Consider the following 23,191-nt stretch of genomic DNA (forward strand, 5'->3'; position numbering starts at 1 on the left):
TATGACACGGATTTCATCACACATGATACCTCGGTTAAATTCAACAGTTTCTGACTTACCACGTAGCGGAACCACTTCTAACCTAAATTTTGGAAATCATAATCGACAAAGTTTCCATGTGCCACACTACCCTCAAGTTTGGAAGAAACCTCCAGTCTCCCCTAGCCTACCGAACATCTTCTAGAAATCCCTTTGAGTATCGGGCCAAACTCATCGCCTCTGCTGAACATCCCAACAGAAAATAATGCACTTTACATAACTGTACGGAGTGAAATCGCGGTAGATTTATAATCCCTCCATCGATTCATTCCCCTGAGTTTGGAAACTTTAACGATATTGCAGTTACAATGCGCCCCAGTATTGCCATTACACTACACACGATTCAAAACGTGCTTGCATTGCTACTAGGAATCGCACGAGCTACAAGGCCTCCCAGCAACCGTGGACACGGACGCTATGGTTGTAACGGCAGCGGCAGTAGAGCCGATCAAGTCAACGCAGCACAGACGGTGGCTACTTCCGCTCTTAGGAGAGACCACCCGGCGGGCGCTTCTGAGTAAGGGGCACCAGCGACAGTGCTTCCCCAAAGCGCTCTCCCAGACAAAGCGAAGGCGGACCGCCTGCTGTTCAGCTTCTGAGAGCTTCACAGGAGGTACGATAGATGCGTCAGGTCAAAGCGAGCAGCGGCGAGCGGCTGGAGAACTGCAGAATCACTAAGTTGACTGTAAACGCTCTTAGACACAGTTTATGTCCCGAACTGAGCGGATAGGCGCAGTAAATAGCTACACTTGCAATAAGGACAGGCGTTTTCCATGCTCTAAAAAAGTATACGAAGCTCTTCCATTTTGACCTGAAAGTGAAGCTTGTACAAACGCTTCTACTTGCAGTTGTTAGAACGTTGCCGGAACTGTTGGGGAGTGAGTACCAGGTCACCAGCGTTGTGAAGCTTAGTGCAGGGTTGGCTCAGGTGACTGATAGCATAGGGGAGTTATGTAGGAATTTTACGAAGGAGGATCAGGTAGTGATTGTGGGTGGAGTAGGGAACAGTCTTGATAGGGACGGGGACTATGATGTAGGTGGTGAATTGGTAAAGATAGCTACTCAACCTGGTGGCACTAATGTGCATTTCGTGCAACTGTTTCAGCTTCATGATCGGCCTCATCTTGATGCTGCTGTTAGGCGGGTTAACATGGGGCTGGAGAGAGCGCTGATGGCAGAGCACGTGGGTCACATTTCTGTGGTGCAGATCAGGTTTCACTAGGCATGATCTGCACCTCAATAAGTATGGGAAGGGGAGACTGGCATAGCTTACAGGTGACAGTGTAGTGGGTGGTGGTGGGATCACTCGTATAAAAATTCCTGTAGAGTTGGTGTGAGAGGAGCACCATTTTTAGATTGAAGTCAGCTGATAGGTATACCTGCTTGAAGGAAGTCCCTCCAACTAAGGGCTCACCTTCAGAGGACGTCACGTTTCCAAGTAGAGAAGGAATTTGCATACTTCATCAAAACAGAAGAGGTATTAGTGATAATGTTAGTGAACTGCTTATAGATATTGACTCTGAATATATTGGTATGTCAGAGCACCACTAAAATAATTTGACAATTCAGAGGCTTCCTTTAGCAAGATACAGATTAGCTGGCTGTTTTTCAAGGAGTTCCTTTTGGGGTAGGGGGAGTGTCTTTTTTTTTTTTTTTTTTTTTTTTTGGTCAACAGTCTACTGACTGGTTTCATACGGCCCGCCACGAATTCCTTTCCTGTGCTAACCTCTTCATCTCAGAGTAGCACTTGCAACCTACGTCCTCAATTATTTGCTTGACGTATTCCAATCTCTGTCTTTCTCTACAGTTTTTGCCCTCTACAGCTCGCTCTAGTACCATGGAAGTCATTCCCTTATGTCTTAGCAGATGTCATATCATCCTGTCCCTTCTCCTTATCAGTGTTTTCCACATATTCCTTTCCTCTCCGATTCTGCGTAGAACCTCCTCATTCCTTACCTTATCAGTCCACCTAATTTTCAACATTCGTCTATAACACCACATCTCAAATGCTTCGATTCTCTTCTGTTCCGGTTTTCCCACAGTCCATGTTTCACTACCATACAATGCTGTACTCCAGACGTACATCCTCAGAAATTTCTTCCTCAAATTAAGGCCGGTATTTGATATTAGTAGACTTCTCTTGGCCAGAAATGCCTCTTTTGCCATAGCGAGTCTGCTTTTGATGTCCTCCTTGCTCCGTCCGTCATTGGTTATTTTACTGCCTAGGTAGCAGAATTCCTTAACTTCATTGACTTCGTGACCATCAATCCTGATGTTAAGTTTCTCGCTGTTCTCATTTCTACTAATTCTCATTACCTTCGTCTTTCTCCGATTTACTCTCAAACCATACTGTGTACTCATTAGACTGTTCATTCCGTTCAGCAGATCATTTAATTCTTCTTCACTTTCACTCAGGATAGCAATGTCATCAGCGAATCGTATCATTGATATCCTTTCGCCTTGTATTTTAATTCCACTCCTGAACCTTTCTTTTATTTCCATCATTGCTTCCTCGATGTACAGATTGAAGAGTAGGGGCGAAAGGCTACAGCCTTGTCTTACACCCTTCTTAATACGAGCACTTCGTTCTTGATCGTCCACTCTTATTATTCCCTCTTGGTTGCTGTACATATTGAATATGACCCGTCTCTCCCTATAGCTTACCCCTAATTTTTTCAGAATCTCGAACAGCTTGCACCATTTTATATTGTCGAACGCTTTTTCCAGGTCGACAAATCCTATGAAAGTGTCTTGATTTTTATTTAGCCTGCTTCCATTATTAGCCGTAACGTCAGAATTGCCTCTCTCGTCCCTTTACTTTTCCTAAAGCCAAACTGATCGTCACTTAGCGCATTCTCAATTTTCTTTTCCATTCTTCTGTATATTATTCTTGTAAGCAGCTTCGATGCATGAGCTTTTAAGCTGATTGTGCGATAATTCTCGCACTTGTCAGCTCTTGCCGTCTCCGGAATTGTGTGGATGATGCTTTTCCGAAAGTCAGATGGTATGTCGCCAGACTCATATATTCTACACACCAACGTGAATAGTCGTTTTGTTGCCACTTCCCCCAATGATTTTAGAAATTCTGATGGAATGTTACCTATCCCCTCTGCCTTATTTGACCGTAAGTCCTCCAAAGCTCTTTAAATTCCGATTCTAATACTGGATCCTCTATCTCTTCTAAATCGACTCCTGTTTCTTCTTTTATCACATCAGACAAATCTTCACCCTCATAGAGGCTTTCAGTGTATTCTTTCCACCTATCCGCTCTCTCCTCTACATTTAACAGTGGAATTCCCGTTGCACTCTTAATGTTACCACCGTTGCTTTTAATGTCACCAAAGGTTGTTTTGACTTTCCTGTATGCTGAGTCTGTCCTTCCGACAATCATATCTTTTTCGATGTCTTCACATTTTTCCTGCAGCCATTTCGTCTTAGCTTCCCTGCACTTCCTATTTATTTCATTCCTCAGCGACTTGCATTTCTGTATTCCTGATTTTCCCGGAACATGTTTGTACTCCCTCCTTTTATCAATCAACTGAAGTATTTCTTTTGTTACCCATGGTTTCTTCGCAGCTACCTTCTTTGCACCTATGTTTTCCTTCTCAACTTCTGTGATGGCCCTTTTTAGAGATATCCATTCCTCTTCAACTGTACTGCCTACTGCGCTATTCCTTATTGCTGTATCTATAGCGTTAGAGAACTTCAAACGTATCTCGTCATTGCTTAGTACTTCCGTATCCCACTTCTTTGCGTATTGATTCTTCCTGACTAATGTCTTGAACTTCAGCCTACTCTTCATCACTACTATATTGTGATCTGAGTCTATATCTGCTCCTGGGTACGCCTTACAGTCCAGTATCTGATTTCGGAATCTCTGTCTGACCATGATGTAATCTAATTGAAATCTTCCCGTATCTCCCGGCCTTTTCCAAGTATACCTCCTCCTCTTGTGATTCTTGAACAGGGTTTCGCTATTACTAGCTGAAACTAGTTACAAAACTCAATCAGTCTCTCTCCTCTTTCATTCCTAGTCCCAAGCCCATATTCTCCTGTAACCTTTTCTTCTACTCCTTCCCCTACAACTGCATTCCAGTCGCCCATGACTATTAGATTTTCGTCCCCCTTTACATACTGCATTACCCTTTCAATATCCTCATACACTTTCTCTATCTGTTCATCTTCAGCTTGCGACGTCGGCATGTATACCTGAACTATCGTTGTCGGTGTTGGTCTGCTGTCGATTCTGATTAGAACAACCCGGTCACTGAACTGTTCACAGTAACACACCCTCTGCCCTACCTTCCTATTCATAACGAATGCTACACCTGTTATACCATTTTCTGCTGCTGTTGGTATTACCCGATACTCATCTGACCAGAAATCCTTGTCTTCCTTCCACTTCACTTCACTGACCCCTACCAGATATAGATTGAGCCTTTGCATTTCCCTTTTCAGATTTTCTAGTTTCCCTACCGCGTTCAAGCTTCTGACATTCCACGCCCCGACTCGTAGAACGTTATCCTTTCGTTGATTATTCAATCTTTTTCTCATGGTAACCTCCCCCTTGGCAGTCCCCTCCCGGAGATCCGAATGGGGGACTATTCCGGAATTTTTTGCCAATGGAGAGATCATCATGACACTTCTTCAATTACAGGCCACATGTCCTGTGGATACACGTTACGTGTTTTTAATGCAGTGGTTTCCATTGCCTTCTGCATCCTCATGTTGTTGATCATTGCTGATTCTTTCGCCTTTAGGGGCAATTTCCCACCCCTAGGACAAGAGAGTGCCCTGAACCTCTATCCGCTCCTCCGCCCTCTTTGACAAGGGCGTTGGCAGAATGAGTGTCTATGTACGTGAAAAACCAGTACTCGATTTCAGTCCATAGGCGTATCACAGCACGGCACTGAACAGATATTTGAATTTTGTGCAGGCGTAGTTGAATTTAGTGAAACTAAACTTCTAATTGTTTTTGTTTATAGGTCCCCTAACTATGACTTCAGAGCATTTCTGCTCAAGCTAGAGAGGGTTCTTGATTCACTTTGTAGGAAGTACCATAAATTAGTTACATCTGGTGACTTCAATATAAATTTTGTGTATGATGGTGCAAGAAAAAGGATGTTGCAAGATCTCCTAAATTCATATGATCTGATGTAGACGGTGTTTTTTCCAACTAGGGTGCAGGGGAACAGTAGCTCAGCCATAGACAATATTTTTGTTCATTCTTCAATGCTAGATGGGCATTCTGTTAGTAAAAGTGTGAATGGCCTTTCAGGCCATGATGCACAACTTTTATCACTAAAAGGCTTTTGTACTCAAATAAATGTCGTGTCTAATTACAAACTATGTCCAAAAGTTAATCCAAGAGATATAGAGTTTTTTAAACCTTGTCAACGAACAAGAGTGGCAGGATATTTATAGTGCCGATAACATGCATGATAAATATTATACTTTCCTTAACACATTTCTCATGCTCATTGAGAGTTGCATTCCCTTAGAACGTTCTAAACGGGGTACTAGCAGTAATAAGGAGCCCAGGTGGCTGACTAGTGGGATATCATGTAGAACAAAGTGGGAATTATATCAAAATGTTAGACGTAGTCACAATCAAGCTGCAGCAGCCCATTAAAACAGTATTGTAAGGTGCTTAAAATGTTACTAGAAAGGCAAAAAGTATGTGGTATGCAAATAGAATAGCTAATTCACAGGATAAAATTAAAACCATATGGTCAGTTGCGAAGGCAATGTCTGGTCAGCAGCACAAGGTCGATGATATAAAGTCAGTCCGTAGTAAAAATATATCTGTTACTGATAAATCAGATACATGTACGGTATTTAACAATCATTTTCTGGGCATTGCTGGTGAATTAATTAAAAATTTGGTTTCCACAGGGAATCATTTAACTTTATTGGCAAATACCTTTCCGAGATTCACGTCTGAAATCCTCCTCTGTGATACAGACAAGAGGGAGATTGCGTCAATAATTAAATCACTGAAGACTAAGGACTCTCATGGTTATGATGGAGTGTCTAGCAGAATATTAAAGTACTATGCCCTGCGTTTATACATATTTGTAATTCTTTCTGTAGGAATGGTCAATTTCCTGAACGATTACTCAATAGTAAATTCGATGTATGAAAAGGGAGAAAGGGATAATGTAGACAATTTCGGACCTATTTCTATGCCATCAGTGTTTCCTAAAGGTACTGAAAAGGCTGTGTATGTAAGGATAATTGCTCAGTTCATATCATACGATTTGCTATCAAATGTAAAGCGACATATTTTTTGATTTAACAAAGTCGTTTGATTGTGTTGATCACAAAATATTTGTCCAGAAATTGATCCATTATGGAATATGGGGAGTAGCTCACAATTGGTTCTGCTCCTACTTTACCAACAGACAGCAAAAGGTCATTATCCACATTGCTGAGAATAGCTATGGTGTGGGGTCTGAGTGGGGGACAGTCAAGGGGGGGGGGGGGGGGGGGCGGCGGCGGTGTCCCACAGGGATCAGTGTTGGGGCCACTTCTGTTCCTTATTTATATAAATGATATAGCCTCTATTATTATGGGTAACTCTAAAATATTTCTGTTTGCTGATAACACTAACTTGGTAGTGAAGGAGGTTTTGTGCAACATTGGCTCGGTTTCAAGTAGTACAGTTCATGGCTTGTAGAAAATAAACTAATGCTAAATCATAGTAAGACGCAGTTTTTACAGTTTCTAACATACAATTCAACAAAACCTGACATTTCAATTTCACAGAATGAGCATACGATTAGTGAAACTGAACAGTTCAAATTTCTAGCTGTTCAGATAGATAGTAAATTGTCGTGGAAAGCCCACGTTCAGTATCTTTTTCGAAGACTTAATGCTGCCATTTTTACTATTCGAACTGTATCTGGAGTGAGTGATCGCTCGACACGAAAATTAGTATACTTTGCTTACTTTCATTCGCTTATGTCGTTTGGTATTATATTTTGGGTTAACTCTTCCCATTCTAAAAGGATATTTTTGGCTCAGAAACGGGCGGTTCGGGCAATAAGTAGTGTAAGTTCACGAACCTCTTGTCGAGCCCTGTTCGTGAGTCTGGATATTTCGACCGTTACTGTCATTTCTTGTTAACAGTATTAGCTTATTCCCAAGAATAAGCAGCTTTCATTCAGTTAATACTCGGCATTTGCAGCGGACTACCTTAACTTTTGTGCAGAAAGGTGTGCATTACACTGCTGCGTCCATTTTCAATAAGCTACCACACTAATTCAAAAATCTTAGCAGTAATCCAAGCACTTTCAAATCGAAACTGAAGAGTTTCCACATGGCTCAGTCCTATTCTGTCGCGGAGATCCTTGAAAAAGTAAGCTGATTTTTGTTGTATTGTTGACTACATTTACTTAAACTTATGGATTGACTTTTTCGGATTTATAACATTTTATTTTTATCTGTTATTACTTTTATGCTGTAATTTTATGTACTGACACGTTCCATGGCCTTGAATATTTGCTCCTCAATTTGGTACTACGGAACTTGACGTGTACCTAAATTTTAAAAAATCTGCCACTTCACTATTATTATTATTACTATTGTTATTATTTCTTCTCTGATGGGTGAACTAAGGATCATGCGTCAATATCAATTCTTTATTCGATGTTCTCTTCTTTACTTCCAGTATTCGTTTATCTCTGCAGTATGTTACTTTTCCTGTTTTATTAGCACTTCAGACCACTTTTTTTCCATTCTCGTTAGCCGAAATTCTTCCATATTCAGTACTGTGTCCCTAAACGTTTTTCTGAAAGTGGTTTCTTCAGCTTTCATATTTTTTTCTAAACCAATTTTTACTTAATGTAACGAAATTTTAGTTGCCTTTTTATCCCACAAATATATGAAGATTTTTTGGTTAATTTACTGTCCCGCATTCGACATAAATGTCTAAAAAATAGGTCTCCTTTGTCTCATTACTTACTATATATGTTATATGTTTGGATCAATTTCATCGTTACTACATAATTTCTAGCGTTCCATAGTCTCGCGCCTAATATTTGCCTAATAATTCGCCTTTCTATTATGTTAATTTGTCTCAAATATACACTCACGAAAAAAAATCGCAACACCAAGAAGGAATTGTGCTACATAAACTAAAGGTAGTGGCTGTGCATCTAAACCTGAAAGATTATATTTATTCAGATTTTGCGCCAGTCGCATAAGAGTGACGCCAGTAGCGCCACTACGAGGATGCAAATGAGGTTCGCTTTAAATACACGCTGGAGCAGGCGTTAGCGTCAGTTACCTTTGACATTGACGTTTTGAGTTGATGTTAGTCAAGAATATATTTAACAAGACGAAGACGACATTTTCTTCACCTCACTGAGTTTGAACGTAGTCGTGTAACAATACTACGAGAAGCTGGATATACTTTCTGCAGTATTTCAGAAGGTCTTGATAAAAATGTACCCACTGTACATGATTGCTGGCAGTGGTGGTCACGTGACTGTACAGTCGCAAGTAGACTGGGCTCCGAACGGCCACATGGCACTACCGAGACGGAGCACCATAGTGTTCGGCGTATGACTGGTGCATCGCACTCCATCTGCAGCAACAACTTGAGCAGCAGTTGGCGTCACAGTGACACAACGAACTGTTACAAATCTGTTACTTCAAGAACAGCTACTAGCTAAAACGCACTGTAGCGTGCATTCCACTAACCACCACCTTTTCCGACTTTAGCGGTACTAAGCGAGAGCTCTTTGGAGGGCAGGTTGGAGGTCTATTGCGTTTTCTGACGAATGCTGGATCTGCTTCAGCGTCAGTGACGGCAGTGTGTTCGTTAGAAGGAGGCCAGTTGAGGGCCTGCAACCAACTTGTCTGTGTGCTGGAAACACGGGACCTACACCTAGAATTATAGTCAAGAGTGCGATTTGGTATGACAGCAGGAGCACTCTCGTGATTATCCCACGCAACCTGACTGCAAGCCTGGTGATTCGACCTGCTTTGCTACGATTCATGAACAGCATTCCAGGGGTGTTTTTAACAGAATAACGCTAGCCCACATAGCGCTTTTGTAACTGAACATGCTCTACAGAGCGTCAGCTTGCTGCCTTGCCCTGCGTTATCACCAGTTTTGTTCCAATCGAGCACATATGGGACATCATAGGACAGGCTCACCCAAGAATTGCGTCCGGCGGGCGCGCCCGCGCCCCGCGGGCGCAAGGCAGTGTAGTTCAGCGCCCCGTCCGTGACCGTGTGTCGCTAGTGTCGGCCTAGGAGCGAGAGAGAGAGAGAGAGAGAGAGCTGCGGAACCAGTGAGACCGCACAGCACTGCTCTGCGGTGGACTGCCCTGCGGTCAGATCAAACGTAAACGAAATAACAGAGGAAGCGCAGCTCTGTAAAAGAGGTCCATGAGCGGTAAAACAAGCAAACCATTTACTGTTGAGGCAACAACTAGTGTTCGTGTGGCAGAATTACTGCGCAAAGCTCTAGAAAACAATATCCAAAACAAGAATCGAAGAACAACTTAGTACTTTTATGACCCACAGGTTGGTTCTACTAGTACTGCACATGCACACTCGTCGTATGTGCAATAGGCGTCTTCTGAAAAATACATTAGTTTCTTAAATGAACTAGTCATAAATATTCTATTTTAGAAATAATTTTATATAAGGGATATAGAGTCTCATTCCTACTGTTAGTAGTTACAAGTAAATAGTTTTTATTGTACTTCGTGCTACAGCTTTTTGTATCCCTTTTCAGAGTTTAGAAATCGGATGCTTAGTTTGTTGTTTTGTTCGTAATAATTTTAACTGACCAAGTTTGAAAACTTGTTAAAAATAGAATTAACGTTATAAAGCTCTTTGATTCCTACAGTCAACATTGTTAAAGAAGACAACATTTTATATGTTTTTCTTTTTCGGAGAAACTATTTTGTCTAGGTTTGGTACAATATTCCGTGAGACTGCTAACCTCAAAGAATCAGTCAAATTTTTATCGCCAAGTAATGAACGGTTCTTAGTTTTAGCAAGCTTTAACAGAGAGAAAAAGCGCTCACAAATATATGTGGAATCAAACATTGACAGAACTTTGGCCGCGTGCTTGTGCAAAAGAGGATATTTCTCTCGTGGAAGACAACTGTAAAAGTCTTCCAGAGTTTTACACATAAGAAAGCGGTCGTTCAGGCGGATATCGCACTGCAGGTCAATCAGCTCTAGTTGAAGCACTTGTCAGACGTCCTCTGCCCGAAGGGAAAACGGGTGAACAAATATATCTAAGGCCGGCTGAAGCTCACTTATCTCCAACAATCTGTTTTCAAACTGTTCTTGTAATTCGAAAATGATTTGAACATAATCTGAAAAATCTACATCTTCTTTAACGATGTCTAGTGCAGGAAAGTGACAACAATTCTTCTCGCGCAACTGTTTTTCCCACGAAATAAGATTTTTTTTTCAAATGCTTGAATCGTCTGCACTAAATCAACAACAGAGTGATTTTCGCCATGGAGTGAAATGTTCAAAGTATTTAAATGACCATTAAGATCTCTCAAAAAAGCCAAATTCCCCACCTACATAGGATCACAAAGTAATTCTTCTGGACGTCCTTTCATTTCCAAAAAGGTATTTATTTCGCCTGTCAAGGAGAAAAACCGATGAAACACCTTTCCTCTGCTCAGTCATCTTACTTCGGCGTCGTAGGGGTTTTCGGGGTATTCCGCTTCGGTATCAGCCAGAAATTCTTTAAATTGGCGATGTGTGAGTCCATGCGATCGAAGATAATTATCCGTTCGAAGAACTGTGTCCATAACATTTTTTATGTCGACAATCTTCGCCCAAAGTGCATCCTGGTGTATCAGACAATGGACTGCCGCGAATAAGGAACAGCCAACTTCAGCCATTTTTGACCTGACAAAACTCAGAAATCCAGTGCGTATCCCTCGTAGCGCAGGGGCTCCATCCGTTGTTACACTGGTAAGGCGTTCCCATTTTAAACCCATTGATTGCAACACGTTTTCCGCGGCTAGAAAATATTCAAACCCGTGGTTGTGTCTTTTAGTGGTATAAGATCGAGAAATTCTTCTGTGACACGCAGATTGTCGTCGACACCTCGAATGAATATGACGAGCTGAGATATGTCTGTACCGTCCGCGGACTCGTCAAGAGCGACAGAAAGTGAAATGAAGTTTTTCGCTCTCTCCATTAATTGCTGTTCCATATCTGAGGCCATATCTGGGACTCAGCGAGCAACAGTTTGAGGCGAAAGAGCTAGTTTTTCAAATTTTCGGGGGGGGGGTCTGCTGGACAAATACAAGCCGAATCGACCAGGCAATCCTTGATGAGATTCCCGGCCACAAAGGGTTTCCCTGCTTTCGCAACTCCCAGCGAGCATTTGTAACTTGCGCGCAAACTTTGCCCACCTGTTTCCTGCTCCTACCACGGCAAAAAAGTAAAATACAATTAATTTTGTACAATCCTGCTTTTTTAAAACACTTTTATCATTTTAAAAATTGTTTCATTCATCGAAACTCAAATAAAGAAACTAACCATGAAAGATTGGTTTCAGGTGCGTTTTCCCCGAGATCCTCCAAAAAGCGGCCTTAGACGGTATCGAGGACAGCGAAATGTGGTCGCAAAATCAATTTCTATCTATTGGAATATCTGCGTTTTAATTAATTTAAAATATAGCTCAGACTACAACATATGTTTTTCCATCCATAAAAACACAAATATACAAAAACAAAGAATGACTCTATATGACACTTTGCTCCCGAGAGAGAGTTTGTGACGGCTTTTCACAAAGTGGCAAAAAATAACGCACCTGAAACTGTTTCTTATGTCCGTGCGACGCGATTTAATGCAACCCAAATATAAAAATTAACCGAAAAGAAATGTTCCTTGTTGCTGACATTCTGATATTCGATAACTGGCACATTGCTAAATGACAGGTTATAAAATATAGTTTTATTTATCATCTTTATAAAACATAAAGAGTCATACGATAAGAAACACTTACTTCACTTGAAATTTTCTTTCAATTCTTCAAGCTTTGACTGGCGTTCCTCTTGCGACAAATTTTCGAACTGATCCTTGTGACAGGTATTAAAGTGCCGTTCAGTCGAGTACTTTTTTAAATACACGAGGTTCCGATGTCATACTAAACATTTGGCATGATCTTCGACAGCAGTACAAAGGAAATTATTTTCCCACTCGGTTTTAAATAGACAGGCATAGAACAGCATTCGACAAAGTGAAATCCGGAACAATATGTGCAGTTTGCAAGCTTGCGTTCAACAATCTCGTGGTTACGCCGGTTATTAACGTACCAGAGTTTCACATTTGCAATGGCTTATCTCGCGCTTACATTAACCTACGATTTTGCAATGTTAATCACATAACTAATGTAGAAAAACGCAATTTCGGTCATACGTTTGCCTGGGTTTGTTGGTGTTGCGATTTCTTTCTGTCACTGTAGTTTAAAGCTAGATCTTCGCTTACATATAGACATTCTGGCTTCACTACCGTATTGTAACGCCTTTTTCGCATTTTTACACAGGCATTTTTTGTTCTACGGGTCTTTAGTTACACCATAAACCTTTCCATTTTCTCTATAGCAGCTTTTCCAAACCAATTTCTTGAATCATCTCACCAAAATATTTAAATTTTCTCATCTTTTCAATTTGCCCAATATCTTTTTTCAGGAATTTCGGTGTATTTTTAGTATTTGTAAAAAAACTGGTTTCTCTGCAGAAATTTTGAAGCCTGTCCTACTGGCTATTTCTCCTAAAAGTTTAATTTGCGTTTCAGCAGGTGTCACATTTTCTGAAAGTACAACACTACAAGGACTGCAAGTGTGATACAGTTTATTTCAGTATTTTCCTTTCCTCTTCCCAATATTATAGTCCTACAATTTTTCATTCCAAATTCTCACTGTTTTCCTAGAACACAACTGAAAAGAATTGTGGACAGGCCATCACCTTGTCGTACACTAGAGTTTATTTCAAAGTGCTGAGATATTTCTCCCATAAATTTCACTTTAAAACTGTGTCTGTAACTGTTTCACGAATTGGTTGTTAACTTTGACTTTACACAAAATTCTCCGATTATTTTACCTGTAGTTTGTCTGTAAATGGAATTAAAGATCGTCCTGAAATTAACAATGATTATTATAGTATCTTTTGAATTCAGTAGCCTGTAACCAATAATTACCTTCAGATTAAACGTTTCTTCAGAACATAATCTGTTCTTCGCACAAATCGCCTTCATATTCGCCAGAATGATTGTTCAATAATATTTCTGCTCTGTTTGGTAAAATCTTTGAAAATTTTTTTTGTAGCTAGTAGCAAAGAAATTCCTCCGTAGGTGACGCAATGCTTATTGCCTTTCTTACGTAAGGGAAGTATTAACGGTGCCTTCAACTCTTCTGCAATTTTTCTGATTTCCATATTTCCTCGTAGATTAGCGTTTTTTTATTATTCGTGGAGACCATTTCAAAATCTTCGCTGTAAAGAGCCTTGTCTACTTAATTGTTTCTTCAGGTTTTAATTACTTCGTGAACTTATTTCGTAGTCAGAGATAAATCTCTTCCAAAGTACTTGAAACTTCCATCTTATGGATTGGTCCTTGTTGATCAAGAGTCAGCAAAATATTTTGCAAGTATTTCGCAATTTTCAGTGATGCTTAAGCCAAGTCTGCCATTTTCATTTATGAAACACACACTTGAGGTTGGTATGCCTTCAAACTATCCTTAGATGTCTGGTAAAAAACACGAGTACTTTTTAAATGCTTTTCTCAAGTATCATCTTTTCAAAACCTCTTTTAATTCCGTCAGTTATCAATGCTGTTTCCTTCCCTTTCTTTTTAAATGGATGACAGTGAGTTTTTCGAGCCTTTCGCTTTCTCCATGTTGTGGCCCTTTCTATTAAAGTTTTTTCATATATTCTTCCCATATTTAGTTTCTAATTTTGGTTGATCTGGGTGTTTTCTGTGTAGCACTGGTAATTTATTTACATAATTCTCACCAGTTGCGACGCTTAGCTGTTTCAACTTCATCCTGACACTTTTGAATCGATTCTTTCGCTATCGTCAGTCTTTCTGTATCACATTTTATTACCAGAATGAGATTTTCACTCTGCAGCGGAGTGTGCACTGATGTGAAACTTCCTGGGAGATTAAAACTGTGTGCCGCACCGAGACTCGAACTCGGGACCTTTGCCTCTCGCGGGAAAGTTCTCTGCCATCTCAGCTACCCAAACACGACTCACGCCCCGTCCTTACAGCTTTACTTCCGCCAGTACCTCGTCTCCTACTTTCCAAACCTCACAGAAGCTCTCCTGCAAACCTTTCAGAACTAGCACTCCGGGAAAAAGGATATTGCGGAGACATGGCTTAGCCACAGCCTGGGGGATGTTTCTAGAATGAGATCTGCACTCTGCAGCGGAGTGTGTGCTGATGTGAATCTTCCTGGCAGATATGGAAAGTAGGACACGAGGTACTGGCGGAAGTAAAGCTGTGAGGAGGGGGCGTGAGTCGTGCTTGGGTAGCTCAGATGGTAGAGCACTTGCCCACGAAAGGCAAAGGTCTCGAGTTAGAGTCTCGGTGCGGCACACAATTTTAATCTGCCAGGAAGTTCCACATTTTATTAGTTGTTGTGATTTTAGTTTACTTTATTAGGCAAGAGTTTAATCCTAATTTTTGAGAGGTAGTGATCAGAATCGAATTCACCGTCCCATATAACAATCACATTTATAATTTTCTTACAATAAGCTGCACAACCTAATTGAAATTCGTCCAACATTGGGTCTGGAACTGTCCATGTTTTGGCTTGGGAACTTCCTGAAGAAAGTTGACATTGGCTTCAGGTGAGAATTTTGATATATAGACCCATCAGTCTTATACCATTTGTGTTGTTTCTTCCGTAAGCTGGGTAGTTCTGTAGTTCTACCTCTTTGAGCACTGGAGTCACCCAAAAGCGATATGGTATTCATATCCGGTATTATTATTATTATTATTACTTCTATTAGTGTTAAAATTGACAGCAGCGGATCAGCAGTAGCAGTAGAACTACAGGTAGTACTATACAGGCAGCTCATAGTCGGTACTTTTACTTCAAATAATTTTTATTTCTATTATGTTGTTTTGTTATTACTTATCATAATAAAATTATCATTCTTTAAGTACTGTAAACCAAAAGCTGTTGTAAGATAATATTTTTGAACGCATTAGTGAGAGGAATCCTCATATCTGTAACTATGTCGCAAAGGATTTGGTTAGAAACTGTGAAGCATATGTAAGTTGAACGTAATTATCTAATGAGGAAACATTTGTGGCACTGATAGAAAGGTAGGGAGATACTGGTGCTTCTTCACTAAAAGAAGAAATTTATACAACACTTGATTGTGATCCTACCGAATTCTTCAGCAGCCCATGACAGGAGTAATGGAGTATTCGTATTATGAGAATGAAAACCTGATCCACGTAGGCTGTATTCTTTTTATTATCTGTGCAATTGGCCTGTTTCAACGGTTGGTCATTTCCAATCACATATCTTAACCTACCAGATTCATATGACATTCTAGTACGTCTCCGGTACGTGTGGACAGATATACATTGTATTTCTTTGCGTATGTGGCACAAAAACAAAGCAATAGTGTACACGATTACATCCATTAGCCGGCTAATTCCTGTGATCATGTATACTGTTGCATTGTTTTTGTGCCACATACGCACCGAATTACGATGTACACCTGTCCACATGTATCAGCAATGTATTAGACTGTGATATGAAGCTGGAAGCTTAAGATCTATGCTTAAAAATTACCCGGTCTTCAAAATGGTCATCTGTACGGATGATAAAAAGATTACAGCCAACGTGGACCATTTTTTCATTCTCAAAATACGTTGAGACTGTCTATCACCACAAAAAAATTTTGAAATATTCGTATTTTGCTGTCCAGTTTCTCCATGGTAATGAGAGCAGCCATCTGATATATCAACCACTGATTCATTCTATTCAAAGTTGCACCCAGTGTGCTAATTAGCTCGTCAATTAAGATTTGCGGGCTTTCTGGATAAATTGCCACGTTGTTATGCAGTTGCGAGCCCATCAGTGTCGTAATTTACAAATTTGCACTTTCCTTCGACATCTTTTAACCAATCAGCTGGTGTCGCTTGCAAGCTTATACCCAGTTGTTCAAGTCTGAAACGAAGCCCCAAATGACTTGCATTTACTGTCATGATCTCTTTCTGATGTGTTAATTCTACAGGGCTGATTGAAAGAATGACAGGCGAAAACCGCTGGGCTGCTACCGGCTTCTCGATGGAGTTTCCATTATTGCATTTCCTCGACCTAATTCACCAGAGTACAGTACTGGTTAAACTTATCCGAACTGTTAAAAGTTTTCTAATTAAGATATATATAGAATGTTCGGAAATTCCCCTTATAGACTTCTAGGAATTGTAGAGTGAATATCGATGTCCGCAAATGTCGTTCAACAAAGCTACAGAGCCTCAAAGTTATAGGCGCAAGCGTCTGTAAATGGATGTACGTACAGGGTGATTCCATCATGATGTTATAAACATCCATGGATGATGAAGAAGGATAAATGTATCAGTTTGAGGTAAGGTTTCCTGTAGCGGAAATCATTCTCATACCTCTCACATTGGAATTCATGTACAGACACTGTTGCTGCTAAGAATGTAGAGTATGCAACTTCCAGAGGTGGTAGTACTGACCAAAAGAAGGAAAAAATTTCTAGTACTCCATACCTGAACGTCAATGAGCACTTTTTCATATTCGCTAGTGTGAAACACATCTCCTCAACTGAATAAGTGCTCATAGCTCGTAAGGTATGCATTTTAAAGCCCATGTTTGCTGGACGTTTTTTCTTGTTATAGTCCATAATACTACCTCTGAAAGTTGCGTACTCTACTGTGACAACATGTTTTCCAATGGCAGAGGCTTGAGAATGATTTCCGCTAGTAAATTTCGACTCGTTTCCGGTACAGGACCTTTATCTCAGGTTGATCCAGTTTTCCTTCTCCATCATCCCAGAAAGTTTGTAACATCACGGAATCACGCCGTATGTACACAAAGATACATACATTTATAAGGGCCGACGCCTGTAACTTTGACGCTCTGTAGTGTCGTTGGATGATGTTTCAGGACACGGGTTCCTATTAAAAATATTATTTTACTCATTACTGTCCAAAAATCCTGGAAGTTTGTAACGGAAATTTCCGAACACCCTGTATTATTTTATCCACTTGACCTCTCAGGTGTTCAATTGAGTCGGCCAGGGTGCCTATTCTGTATCTTTCCGCTATTGTGCCGATCGTTTCGGTACTCAAGAGCACCGAACGGTCTAGTACTCGAATTAGAGCCCCAGCATTATTCAGTATGCATTTCGGTAGCGATACCGTTCGGGTCTAGAGAACGGAAGCGCTGTTATCGGTTCGCGTCGCACAAGCCAATCAAAAGCAAGCTGCCGCAGATCCGCGCATGCGCACTGCAGCGCACACAGCGCCACGAACGCAAGGCGGCTAGCAGACGACATAGGCGCGCTATTCTTCCAAGTACCGAAAATTGCGTTAACGCTGCCATAAGGCATGACGCCGCATTCCACCGAGCTGACGTGCCAGCCTTCATCGCCCTTGCCTCCTCCTCAACAGTATCAGGCGCAGTATATCCATTTCCATGATTCTCAGCTGAAATGCATAGAAATTTTTACAGTTTCCCTGACCGCATGTTTCCATGCATGCATAATAACGACAGCGTATTTGACTGTGTTCTGTAGATTGTCGTAAATGTCGCATTATGTCATCTTATTTTCATTCGCACTGACATCTTGTTTTGGATTTCGAAAAATGAGTCAGGAATAGTGTGTAGTACCACATTCTACTAATACATCTATAAAAAGACCCGAAAAATTGATTCTGAGAGTTTCAAAGAATAAGAAGATAAACAGAATATGGTTACGACTCGCTCCTAGAGATCCATATGATTAAGTATCCCCCTGCCCTATACGATACGTCAACGATTTGGGTCTCAAACAGAAAATATTTTTGTACCCATCCATGTGCAAAACCCGTGTCCTTTCGTATCGCCTTCCCGCGTGCTAACCACTTGGCCACGCCAAACAACAAAGACATGGCGCTCAAATCTCTTACAATTGCGTTGAGGAACGTAGTCTGACTTCGTTGTCAAACGGTGCTGCGTAAGTCATAAATGCGTGATAGTTTGGAAGTTTTCCAATATCAGGCTTCACATAATTGCTTTCCATTCTTACTTGAAAGTTGTAAAACACGTTTCGATAGTTACTAACTAAACCATTTGTGGGAAAAAGCACACCAAGTCACTAGTAACGTCAATTCACACTCATGTAATATAGTATTTAATGATCTTTAAACTCTTATTTGCATAAAAATAACACGTATTTTGAGAGATTATTGACCGAAAACTTTTTTTGACGTAATCTTTCACGGTAACAACCTAACCTAACCAAACTTCTAACAAAGGAATATAGTCTATTATGGACTCACTTTCCAACCGGTTGCGTCCTCTGGTGAATCTTTAGTAGCACAATCACTAAATCCAAAGCTAAAACCGCTAAATATGTTTAAAATAGGTGTACATAAACCACAGCTTACCGATCGAGAGGGCCACACCGAAATCCAAAACCTCTCGGTACAATTGCCGTAAAATCGGTGGGAGGACCGTTCGGTAACAGATCTCAGAAGCTTACTGAATAGGATATTTCGATGAAGAACCGAAAATGAGGTCGCTAGCGAAACGAACCTACTACACCGATCGATATGAACGGTACAAAAAAATGGCTCTGAGCACTATGGGACTTAACATCTGTGGTCATCAGTCCCCTAGAACTTAGAACTACTTAAACCTAACTAGGGACATCACAAACATCCATGCCCGAGGCAGGATTCGAACCTGCTACCGTAGCGCTCACGCGGTTCCAGACTGAAGCGCCTAGAACCGCACGGCCACAACCGAACGATACAGAATAGGGCCCCAGGCAGTGTTCACTACTTATTAATATAGACACTGGAAATGCAGAGGTACACCCCCTGCCAAAACACACTCCCCATCCCGACCTGTACGCATAATTCTCTCTCTATCCCCCTCACATCTCTCTCTCTCTCTCTCAGTGCCCCGGTGCATGAGAGCAGCTCACAGGGAGAATGCGTGTGCGTGTGCGCGCTAGCTAGCTCGCGTGCGTGCTCGCAGACCCGCGCTCCGCATTCTGCCCTCGCCGGCGCCCGATTACCCGCTCTATAACTGCACTCACATTTCCAAATGGAATTTTAAACTAGGCCGGCGAGCGGAGCCGCGCGAGACGGCGCATTGTCCGCACTGCCGCGGCGCCGCTGTTTGCGTTTTCACGCCGCCCCCCACCGGCCCGCGCCGGGCATTACTGTTTGACGAGCTCCCGCCTGCATCGCGCAAGTCACGGCGACTCGCCGGCCGGCCAGCCAGCTACACGACTACTAGACAGCCGCGCGGCTCGGCCGCTCAACGCTGCGCACTGAGCGGGCGAAGAGCTCATAGCTGAGCTATAATTCGTACTCGCAGTCGCACCCAATTTCGCTCCCCCAGAGTTACTGCCGGATCCCTCTGCGAAGCTGTGACAAAAGCCATTCCGGATGTGATTACTCGCTGCACCTCCCGCTTCAAATTGGACAAAGTTTACTATTTCTCGTTGTGAAAAAATTAATACTCACCCTGTAAACTCGAGGCAACGCAACTGTCAAAATATTTGCCGCGTAGTTAAGTGAAATAGAAACAAGACAAGCATTTCTGGTCCGACGAATATAGGGTTACACCAACAGCAGCAAAAATGCTATAACGGGAGTAGGATTCGTTATGAATAGGAAAGCAGTGTAGAGAATGAGCTACAGTGAACAGTTCAGTGATAGGTTTGTTCTCATCAGATTCGACAGAAGACCAACGCCCACAATAATATTTCAGTTAAACGTTCCGATGTACCAAGCAGAAAATGAAAAGGTAGGGAAAGCACATGACGATACTGAACAGGTAATTCAGTACGTAAAGGGTGTTTAAAACCTCATAATCATGGGGGATTTGAATACGGTTGTAGGGGACGGCGTGGAAGACAGAGTTACTGAAGAATGTGAGCATGGTAGTAGGAATCAGCGAGGAGAAAGGCTAATTGAGTTCTGCCGTAAATTATAGCTAATAACAGCGAATAGTCTGTTCAGGAATGACAAGAGGAGGAGGTACACATGCAAAATACCCGGATAAGTATGTACCTAGTTAGTGGACCACCATGGTTTAACAACGAAATTCCGAAAATGTTTAGAAAGCAGAAGCTGTTGCACTCGCGGTTCAAAAGAGAACGCACAAATGACTACAGGCAGAGAATAGTGAAGATTCGTTCATCTGTGAAAATATCTATGCACCATGCATGAAACAACTAACGCCGTCATACCTTATCAAAAGATCTGGCGAGAATGCGAGGAAATTCTAATCCTACGTAAAATCTTTTGAATGCATTATGGGAACAGCAGTGATCAATGTCTTATAAATAATTACTATTAAAAACAGTCTTGATCACGATTTATTTAACAAGGTGACCGGTTTCGACCACTACTGTGGTCATCTTCAGACCATTGAGTAGGAACCTCTTTCTGTTGGAGAATCAGTAGTGATTCTCCAACAGAAAGAGGTTCCTACTCAATGGTCTGAAGATGACCACAGTAGTGGTCGAAACCGGTCACCTTGTTAAATAAATCGTGATCAAGACTGTTTTAATAGTAACTACGTAAAATCGCTAAGCGGATCTAAGGCTTCCATCAAGTCGCTCGTTTACCAGTCTGTTGTAGCAGCAGAAGATAGAAAAATGAAAGTTAAAGGTTTAAATTTCGCGTCTAAGAAAACATACCGTTGTTTGACCATCGAAGAGAATCCCGTATGGACAACACAGTAATAAGCTTCAAATGGTTCAAATGGCTCTGAGCACTATGGGACTTAACAGCTGTGCTGATCAGTCCCCTAGAACTTAGAACTAATTAAACCTAACTAACCTAAGGACATCACACACATCCATGCCCGAGGCAGGATTCGAACCTGCGACCGTAGCAGTCATGCGGTTCCGGACTGTGCGCCTAGAACCGCTAGACCACCGCGGCCGGCAATAAGCTTCCCTGGCGTAGAGAAACAATCGAAAGAGCTGAAAGCAAACAAGTCGCCAGGTCTGGTTGGAATCCCAGTTCAGTTTTATGAAGAGAACTCTACAGCAATGACTTACATTTACCGCGAATCTCTCGTACAACGCAAGGTCACAAGCGACTGAAAAACAGCGCAGGTGACTCCTGCATATACGAACGGCAAAAGAACGGACCCACAAAACTGCACACCAATATCCCTAACACCGTTTTGCTGCAGAATCCTTGGACATATTTTCATTTCGAATATAATAAACTTTCTTGAGCCCGAAAAGCTTACGTCCACGAATCAGTACGGCTTTAGAAAGCACCGCTCCCTTGAAACTCCTTTCCTCACGTGGGATACTGTAAACTATGGATGAGGGACAACAGACGGATCCCATATTTCTATATTTCTGGAAAGCATTTCACTCGGTTCCCCACTGCAGATTTAACAAAGATATCAGCATATGGAACATGTTCCTAAATACATAAGTGGCTCGAACACTTCTTTAGAAATAGAACCCAGTATGTTTTCCTTGATGGTGAGTATTCATCAGAGACAAGAGTATCGTCAGTAGTGCCCCAGGGAAGTAAGGCAGGACAGCATTATTTTCTATACATACAAATTAACTGGCGGACAAGGTGGGCAGCAATCCGCGGTTGTTTGCTGATGGTGCTGTGGTATACGAGAACGTGTCGAATATTGGTGACTTGAGGATGATGCAAAATGACTTCGAAAAAATTCTACTTGGTGTGATGAATGGCAGCTGGCTCTAATCATAGAAAACGTGTACGGGTGAGTAGGAAAAACAAACACGTAATTTTCGGATACAGCATCAGTACTGTATTCATCGACACAGTCATATTGTTTAAATATCTGGGCGTTACGTTGCAAAATGATATCAAATGGACGAGCATGGGAGGACTGTAGTGGGAAAGGCGTATAGTCGAGTTCGGTTAACTTCGAGAAATTTAGGAAACTATGGTTCATCCGTAATTGAGATCGCATATATGATCCTAGTGCGACCTATTCCTGAATAGTGCTCGAGTGTTCGGGGATTGTTTGTCATTGTTTGGTAGGGTGGATCAAAGAAAGACATTGAAGCAATTTCGAGGCAGGCTGCAAAATCTGTTACTAATAGTTTGGAACAACATGCAAGTGATATGGAGATTCTTCGGGAACTTAAATGGGAAACTCAGGAGCGAAGGCAATGTTCTTTTCGAGAAACACATCTGAGAAAATTTAGAGAAACGCCATTTGAAGCTGACTGCAGACCGCCAATATACATTTTGCGTTTGGACCACTACGAAAACACCAGATGTTACGGCTCATAAAGAGGCATATGTTGCTGTTGTGGTCTTCAGTCCAGAGACTGGTTTGATGCAGCTCTCCATGCTACTATATTCTATGCAACCTTCTTCACCTCCTAGTACCTACTGCAACCTCTCATCCTTCTGAATCTGCTTAGTGTATTCATCTCTTGGTCTCCCTCTACGATTTTTACCCTCCATGGTGCCCTCAAATACTAAATTAGTGATCCCTTGATGCCCCAGAATATGCCCTACTAACCGATCCCTTCTTAAAGTCAAGTTGTGCGACAAATTTCTCTTCTCTCCAATTCTATTCAGTACCTCATCATTAGTTATGTGAACTACCCATCTAATCTTCAGCATTCTTTTGTAGCACCACATTTCCAAAGCTTCCCAAATAGCAAAACTCCTTTACTACATTAAGCGTCTCATTTCCTAATCTAATGCCCTCAGTATCATCCGACTTAATTCGACTACAGTCCACTATACTCGTTTTGCTTTTGTTAATGTTCATCTTATATCCTTCTTTCAAGACACTGTTCATTCCGTTCAGCTGCTCTTCCAGGTCCTTTGCTCTCTCTGACAGAATTACAGTGTCATCGGCGAGCGTCAAAGTTTTTATTTCTTCCCCATGGATTCTAATTCCTACTCCGAATTTTTCTTTTGTTTCCTT

The sequence above is a fragment of the Schistocerca americana genome, chromosome 1, assembly GCF_021461395.2.
Source record: "Schistocerca americana isolate TAMUIC-IGC-003095 chromosome 1, iqSchAmer2.1, whole genome shotgun sequence".
NCBI classification, from domain to species: Eukaryota; Metazoa; Arthropoda; class Insecta; order Orthoptera; family Acrididae; genus Schistocerca; species Schistocerca americana.